At 44.1% G+C, this 8,294-nt stretch overlaps 1 long non-coding RNA gene across 2 annotated transcripts; it reads left to right on the top strand.

Annotated features, from left to right (window-relative positions):
• Window positions 1-46: 46 nt before the first annotated feature.
• Window positions 47-5,678, top strand: LOC123804198 (uncharacterized). 2 transcript variants are annotated; one of them, XR_015726925.1, is made up of 3 exons: window positions 47-195; window positions 582-686; window positions 2,878-5,678. It is a non-coding gene; the product is annotated as an uncharacterized LOC123804198 (long non-coding RNA). The 2 variants fall into 2 exon arrangements; XR_006783112.2 differs by lacking the exon at window positions 2,878-5,678 and having other exon boundaries at window positions 582-1,361.
• The last annotated feature ends 2,616 nt before the right edge of the window (window positions 5,679-8,294 follow it).

Here is an 8,294-nt window from a genome sequence, read left to right as displayed (position 1 = left end):
AGGTCGCGCTCCGAGCTAGGGACCCAGAGACCCCTCACACCCGGACCCTGCCCTGGAGGCGCTCAAGATCTGCGCGGGGAGGCGACACAGGCACGAGGCACACGCAGCGTGACGGCGAGGAGGAGGGGACTGAAGGGAAGAGGCCCTGCTTTCGGAGGTGACGGCGTTTGAGCTGGAACGCGAGGGCTGCCGTAGGTAGGTGCTGGCCAGGGGGAGAGAGGAAGATTGCGGGCAGCGGGAAGAACAGGTGCAGAGGGTTGAGGACATAGAAACTGCCAGGGGACAGAATCTCGTGGAAGGACAGGAGGCAGAAGAGCGCCCGTGGAGAGCGGGGTTTAGGGGCTCAGCTCGCAGAAAATGGAGGTCCCTGAGAGTGAAGGGAGGCAGCCGGTTTCATCCGGCAAATCCCGGACCCAGAAGGCAGAAGCGGCTGGCCTGAGGTTGCACAGGAGTGGGTGGCTAACGTGGCCTGCAGCCCCGTGTCCGGTCTCGGGGCTTATCCGTTCCCTCTCGTGGGGCGGCCTCTGGAGGAGTAGCCACATCTCGTGCAGGTGCGCTTGACAGTGAGTCACGGGTTGCAGGTGATAAACTGTCTCCAGCAAGACTCCCGGCCAGAGCTCTGCAGGCACGGCTGCTATGAAGAATGAAAGGAGGGGTTCGCTGGACCCGGCCTCACCCTGCTCTCGGTGAGTGAATGCGGAGCTGTCTATCCCCTGGAAACGGAGAGAAATCGGGCGCTACTGGGGAGCCACACAGGCCCTGGACGTGACAGGTCTTTTGAGATGCCCATGGTGGGACGGGTCACAAGCGACACCCCCGGATGATGTACCCCTGCTATGCTTCGAAACCACCCTGAACTGAGCTCAGTGCCCCACATTTCCTTTGCACCAGCTCCTCTGGAACACCTTCCCCTCTAGGCCCACCGACTCCTACTCATGGGTCCCGTCCTCCAGGAAAACGTCCCTGCCCCTTCACTGAGTGAAGGCCTTTTGACCTGAGCCGCATTCCAAGCCTCGCCTGTCTGTTGAAGGAGTGGGTGTAGGTGGTAACAATCTCCTACGTGCCCAGGAGACTCCGTGTACCATGGAGACCCAGAGCCAGCTGGTGACAGTGAATAGATGATATTTCTCTCAAGTGAGGAGTTGTTTTGGGGTGAGGGGTTCCTAACCCTTTTTTACCTCACTCTTAGGAAATTTGAAATAATTTGTCGTTTTTAAATAATAGGATGAAGAAGCGATTGATTTGGACTAAAAATATTTATCTTCTATCTTTAGAATATGAGAGATTGTGTTATGAAGTTCACTTAAAATCTTAGATAACATTCATAGTAAAAGCAACACATTCCTATTTTTCACATTTAACATGCTGTTTCATGTATCTTCGTGTAAGGAAACCATGATTCGATGACCAATGTATATAAAAAGTGACTAAATCATACTTGAGAGACCTAGTGCACTTTAGAATATGTAGCCGGCCCTTGAACAACAGGGGCTTGAACTGTGCAGACCCACTTGTATGCGGATTTTTTTCAATAAATATGGTACTGTATGATGGGAGAGAAAGAAACAAAGGCCAGGCTTTGTTGTGGCTTGGCTATTCGGCCCTCCCTTGGAGTCTCCAGGCCCAATTCCTGAGACATACAGTTGTAACACTCCTATAGCTCCCCTCGAGGACTCTAATGTTTTACCACTGTAGCTTTGCTCTTGTTGGTGTTACTTCCCTCTGCTAGCCATGAACACCCCCCAGAGATATATGTTAGCAACTACCTTCCAAGCATATGGCCCACTGACACACATCTGAAGGGTCTCAAGACTGATGTTTTGCTAGACAGTGGTAAATAACCTCACCTTAGCAGCAGCCAGCCGCTCAAGGCCCTGGAAGGCCTTGCTTCCGAACTCCCCAGACACTTATGCTCTAACCCCCACTAACTAAAATGTGTTTCATCAGTCACTCCCCACAAACGCAAGTGCAGCTCTTTCCGCCCACAGGTCCTGTCCCTGTGCTATAATAAAAGCACCTTTTTGTACCAAAAACATCTCAAAAATTCTTTCTTGACCATCCACTCGTGGCCGCACATCACTGTAGATGTATTTTCTCTTCCTTATGATTTTCTTAATAACGTTTTCTTTTCTCTTACTCTATTATTGGAAGTCAGTATATAATACATATAATATACAAGATGTGTGTTAATCGACTGTCTGTGGTATTGGTCACAGTAGACTATTAGTAGTTACGTTTTAGGGGAGTGAAAAATGATACGTGGATTTTTTACTGTGCAGGGGTTGGTGCACCTAATCCCCATGTTGTTCAGGGGTCAACTGTAGTTTAAAACTCACATCCAGGTTAGGCATCTCCCAGCAGCTAGAGCGACTATTTAAAAACCTTAATCAACTCAGGTCACTGTAATTTAAAACCCTCCAGGGGCGCCTGGGTGGCTCAGTCATTAAGCGTCTGCCTTCGGCTCAGGGCGTTATCCCGGCGTTATGGGATCGAGCCCCACATCAGGCTCCTCGGCTATGAGCCTGCTTCTTCCTCTCCTACTCCCCCTGCTTGTGTTCCCTCTCTCGCTGGCTGTCTCTCTCTCAAATAAATAAATAAAATTTTAAAAAATAAATAAATAAAACCCTCCAAAGGGTTTTCCAGCATATTCCATCCAGCATATTCAAAGCAAATTTCAGATCCTTTATCATGGCCTGCAAGGTCCTGCTCTCATCTCTGACTTTACGTCTTTCTACCCTGTGGAGCAAAGCCTTATTCGCAACACTGAATAACTGCCCAGCTCACTCCCACGTTGACTATTTGCCTTGGATATTCGCTATTTCTGGTGCTCTTCCTTCAGATCTTTTAAGGGCTGACACAACCCCCTTTTTTTTTCAGAAGATCTTCCCTGTTCATCCAATCTGAAATAGCGTCTGTTCCAGTCAATGTCCACAACATCTAATTGTTCTTCCTCTCAGAGCACTTCTCACTCCCAGGGAGGATCATTGTTCTGTGCTTGTTCAGTTGTTTTCGATCTGTCTTTCCAACCTGACTGGAAGATTCGGGAGAGCCAGGACCAAGTCAGCTTTGATCCCGGCACTGTCTTCAGCCCTAGAACAGGACCTGGCACCACCTGAGGTGATCAGTCAATATTGCTGTTGCTGTGGTATCAAAACCATACAAAACCAGTTCTAATGGCCCAGGGCTTAGAAGCTGTGAATTCAAACTTGTAGCTATATTGGGTGCCTGGTGCCTCAGTCGGTTAAGCGTCTGACTCTTGATCTCAGCTCAGATCTTGATCTCAGGGTCGTGAGTTCAAGCTCCGCATTGGGCTCCACCCTGGGCACGGAGCCTACTTAAAAAATAATAGTAAGGGACACCTGGGTGGCTTCGTTGGTTAAGCGTATGCTTTTGGCGCAAGTCATGATCCCGGGGTGCTGGAATCGAGTCCCGCATCCAGGCTCCTTGCTCTTCGGGGAGCCTGCTTCTCCCTCTGCCTGCCACTCCCCTCCTTGTGTTCTCTCTCTCTGACAAATAAATAAATAAAATATTTTTTAAAATAATAGTAATAATTACTAAAAAATAAAAAACCAAATTGTAGCTATATCTAATTGAAAAATAAATCACATGCACATAGCCAAAAATTTAAATAGTACAAGGGTGAGACTTTTTGCCACACACCATCATACTGGTCAGGTTGGGATAGGCTGTTCTGTGGTCTTTTGTTCTCCATTACTTAATACATGTATTTCTTAATAGCTCTCATGATTCTGCGTGAACAGTCACGTTGGCTGAGCTCAGCTAGATGATTCTCACTTCGAGGCTCATGTGGTCGCAGCCACAAGCCGGAGTGGAGTCATCTGAAGACTCAGTGGGACTAGTTGCTAATTATGGCTGACTTGTTCGGCTGGCAGGAGATGCTGGCTGTTGGCTGGAAGGCTGATTAGAGCTGAAAACCTGAGTGCCTACATGTAGCCCCTCCATTTGGTTTCTCAGAGCATGGTGGCTAGATTCTGAAAGGAAACATCCCCAAACGAGCATTCCAGCAGGCAGTGAGCTGCTAGTCCTGTACGGCTCGAGCCCAGAAACTAGCCCAGCATCGCTTGCTCTGCATTCTGTTGTCCAAAGCAATCACGGTCCAGCCCAGATTCAAGGACAGCCCAGATTCAAGGACACGGTCCAGCCCAGATTCTGTTGTCCAAAGCAATCACGGTCCAGCCCAGATTCATAGATCCAGCTTTCAGTGAAAGAAGTGTCAAAAAAATCTCTGGCCATCTTTAATTCATTATATGTGGCACCAAATAAACCTTCAAATCTTAGTGGCTTAACGCACAAAGGTTTACTTCTCACTCACATCCCAGCGCGGGTAGACCATATCGGTGCGCTGTTCTCCTCCAGCAGTGACTCAGATCCCAGCTGCTTCTACCCAGCATCACCATCATCTCAAAGCTCTTTGATCCCAGCTGCTTAGATGGGGGGGGGGGGGAGTGGAAAGCTTTCACACTGACAATTACCTTGGACCTGAAGTGCCACAATCTTCCGCCTACACTCTTAGTGATGAGATCACATCTACTGGAACGGTTGGGAAATACAGTCTTCCCTTGTCCCCCGGAAGAGAAAATTTGTATGAATACATCATTGCTGTTGACACACACCAATTTCCCAGTCTCCTTCTCGAGAAGTATCACCATTAGCTAGTATGTATCCTTTCAGAAATATTTATGCGTATACAAACATACAAAAATACAAAACACAGTTCCACACGTTGCTTCTTTATATAACAATACATTTTCAATATGTAGAGAACTTTGGGGTTTGTTTTGTTTTGTTTTGTTTTTGAGAGAAAGAGAGTTGGGGAGAGGGTTAGAGGGATAAAGAAAATCTTAAGCAGGCTCCACACCCAGCATAGAACCCAACACGGGGCTCGATCGCATGATCCTGAGATCATGACCTGAGCTGACATCAAGAGTCAGACACTTAATGACTGAGCCACCCAGGTGCCCCTAGAGAACTTCCCATATCAGAATATTTAGATCTACCTCATTCCTTTTAAGACTGCAAAGCATCTCATTATGTGAATGAACTGCAGTTTATTTAATCAGTCCCATATTGATAAACATTTAGGCTACTTCCCATTATTTGCCCTTACTATGTTACGGCATACAGCCTTATACGTAGATCTCTTTTTAAGTGTGTTAATGGACCTGTAGGAAAATTTCTATAAGTAATATTTAGAATATATCTACTCAGTCATTATATGACCCAGTAATGTCCATTTAGAAATGTAATAAAAATGCAGACGGTTGCTGTGGGTGTCATCAGAGCAGTGGACAAGAAGGCAGCTGGAGTTGGCGAGGTCACCAAGTCTGCCCAGAAAGCTCAGAAGGCTAAATGAATATTATCCCCAATACCTGCCACCCCAGTCTTAATCAGTGGTGGAAGAACAGTCTCAGAACTGCGTCAATTGGCCATTTAAGTTTAATAGTAAAAGACTGGTTAATGATAACAGTGCATCGTAAAACCTTCAGAAGGAAAGGAGAATGTTTTGTGGACCATTTTTTTGTGTGTGTGTGTGTATGTGGCAGTTTTAAGTTATTAGTTTTTAAAATCAGTACTTTTTAATGGAAACAACTTGACCAAAAATCTGTCACAGAATTTTGAGACCCATTAAAATACAAAAGTTTAATGAAAAAAAAAAAGAAATGTAATAAAAATGAAGTAAGTCACAACCTCAGCAAAAACTAACAGATGTAGGAATATACCCAAGAAAAATTTTACAAGCTGCAGGGGCACTTGGGCGGCTCAGTCAGTTAAGTGTCCAACTCATGGTTTTGGCTTGGTCATGATCTCAGGGTCGTGATCTCAGGGTGATGAGGTCAAGCCCTGTGTTGGGCTCCACACTCAAAGGGGAGTCTGCTTCCCCTCTCCCTCTCCTTCTGCCCCTGCTCTCTCTCTCTCTCTAAAATAAAAATAAATCTTTAAAAAAAAATTTACAAGTTGCAAATGAACAACCAAATTTAATTTGAATGTTTGTATCAATTATATCCTTAATGTATCTTAATGTGATCAATTGAATTAACTGAAGGACATAAGAGGATAACTGAGTGAAAGAAAATACATAAAATGTTTGGTGTTGGGAAGGCTAAAAATAAAAATATAATTTACACAAAAAATGAATTCATTATTTTCCAACTGAAATCCCAAAAGCATATCTTTTATAGAACTTGACAAGTTGTCTCTGACACTCATCTCAAAAAAGAATACCTGAGAAAAAAATATTTTAAGAATAGGGAAAGACTATTATAATAAAAATGGTGTGCTGTTAGTTCAGAAATAGGCAAGATTAATAACAGAATAGAGACCAGAAATAGATCCTCCCCTGTAGGAGTTTAATATATGATGAAGGTGGAATTTCAAATAAGTGGAAAGAGGGGTCTATTGAATAATTTATGTAAGGACAATTATTTATCCAGTTAGAGAAAAATATACAGTTAGAGTCCTTACTTCACACCATATACAAAACAGTAAATTCCAAACAGATTATATTACATTATGACTTATACACATAAAAATGATAAAAACATTAGAAACAATTAGGGTAATTCATCTATAACCTTGGGGTAGGGAGACTTTCCTAAACAACACACAAAACCAAAAAATTACAACAGAAAAGGTAGATAATTTAACCATATCAAAATGTAAAATTTCTGAACAATGAAAGACACCATGCCCTGGGACACCTGGGTGGCTCAGTCGGTTAAGCGTCTGCCTTTGGCTCAGGTCATAATCCCAGGGTCCTGAGATCAAGTCCCGTGTCGGGCTCCTTGCTCAGGGGGGAGCCTGTTTCTCCCTCTGCCTGCCACTCCCCCTGCTTGTGCTCTCTCTCTATTTCTCTCTCTCTCTCTCTGACAAATAAATAAAATCTTTAAAAAAAAAAAAAAGACACCATGCCCTATCAAAATTCCAAGAGATTTTCTTGCAGAAGTGGAAATGCCAGTCCTCAAGTTCATATAGAATTGCAAGGCATCCTGAACAGCCAAAACAATCTTGAAAAAGGACAAAGTTGGAGGACCTCACAATTCAAAATGTACTACAAAGCTACAATAGTTAAAACAGTGTGGTTCTGGCAAAGGATAGACATAAAAACCACTAGAATAGATTTGGGATCCAGAAATAAACCCATATATCTAAGACCAGTGGATTTTTTAAAAGATTTTATTTATTTATTTGGGATAGAGAGCACGAGTGGGAGAAAGGGGCAGAGGGAGAAGCAGCCCCGGGCTAAACAGGGAGACTGACATGGGGCTTGATCCCAGGACCCTGGGATCATGACCTGAGCTGGAGGCAGATGCTTAACTGACTGAGCCACCCAGACACCCCATGGCCAATTGATTTTTGACAAGGATGCCAAGTTCATTCAATGGGGGAAAGAATTGTTTCTTGAACAAATGGCATTGGAACAACTGGATTTCCATATGCAAAAGAATAAATTTGGACCCTTACCTCACACCACGTACAAAAATTAACTCAAAGTGAATCAAAGATCTAAACTTAAGAGCTAAAACTACAAAACTCTTTGAGGAAGCAGTGGGAAAAATCTTCATGACTATGATTTCATGGATAGGATACCAAAAGCACAGGCAACAAAGGAAAACATAGATTGGACATCATCATAATTAAGAACTTTTGTGCATCAAAGGAGACTAGCAAGAAAATGAGAATATCCTACAGAATAGGAGAAAATATTTGCAAATATATATCTGATAAGGGTTAAGAATCCAGAATATAAAAAGAACTAAAACTCAGGGCACCTGGCGGCTCAGTCGGTTAAGCATCACACTCTTGGTTTTGGCTCAGGTCATGGTCTCAGGTTCATGAAATCAAGCCCCACGGTGGGCTCTGTGCTCAGCAGAGAGTCAGCTTGAAAATTCTCTCCCTCTGCTCCTCCCCCAACTCTCTCTCTCAAAAAATAAATCAATAAACCTTAAAAAAAAGAAATTAATATTCAGAGTTGGTGAAGGTGGGGGAAAATGGAGCCATCATTCCTCTGGAGGGAGCCATCATTCCTCTCCCTCTAACCTCTTGGGAGAGCACCTGGGCCATATAACACACACACACACATGCACACACACACACATACACACACTCTTGGAGCGAGCAACTGCATTGCAGTGTATGACAGGCTGAAGGGTTACATGTATCATGGTACATCCACAAGATGGAGTTCAATGCAATTCAAGGAAGGAGCTAGATAGGTCTTTCCTAACATTGGAAATATATGTCTGAAAGACTTCATAATGCTTCTTACAATCCAA

This window comes from Ursus americanus, chromosome 16, assembly GCF_024610735.1.
Source record: "Ursus americanus isolate L20-20 chromosome 16, mUrsAme1.1.p, whole genome shotgun sequence".
NCBI lineage: Eukaryota > Metazoa > Chordata > Mammalia > Carnivora > Ursidae > Ursus > Ursus americanus.
The sequence above is the reverse complement of the archived record's forward strand: the minus strand, read 5'-3'. Positions and strand labels throughout refer to the sequence as shown.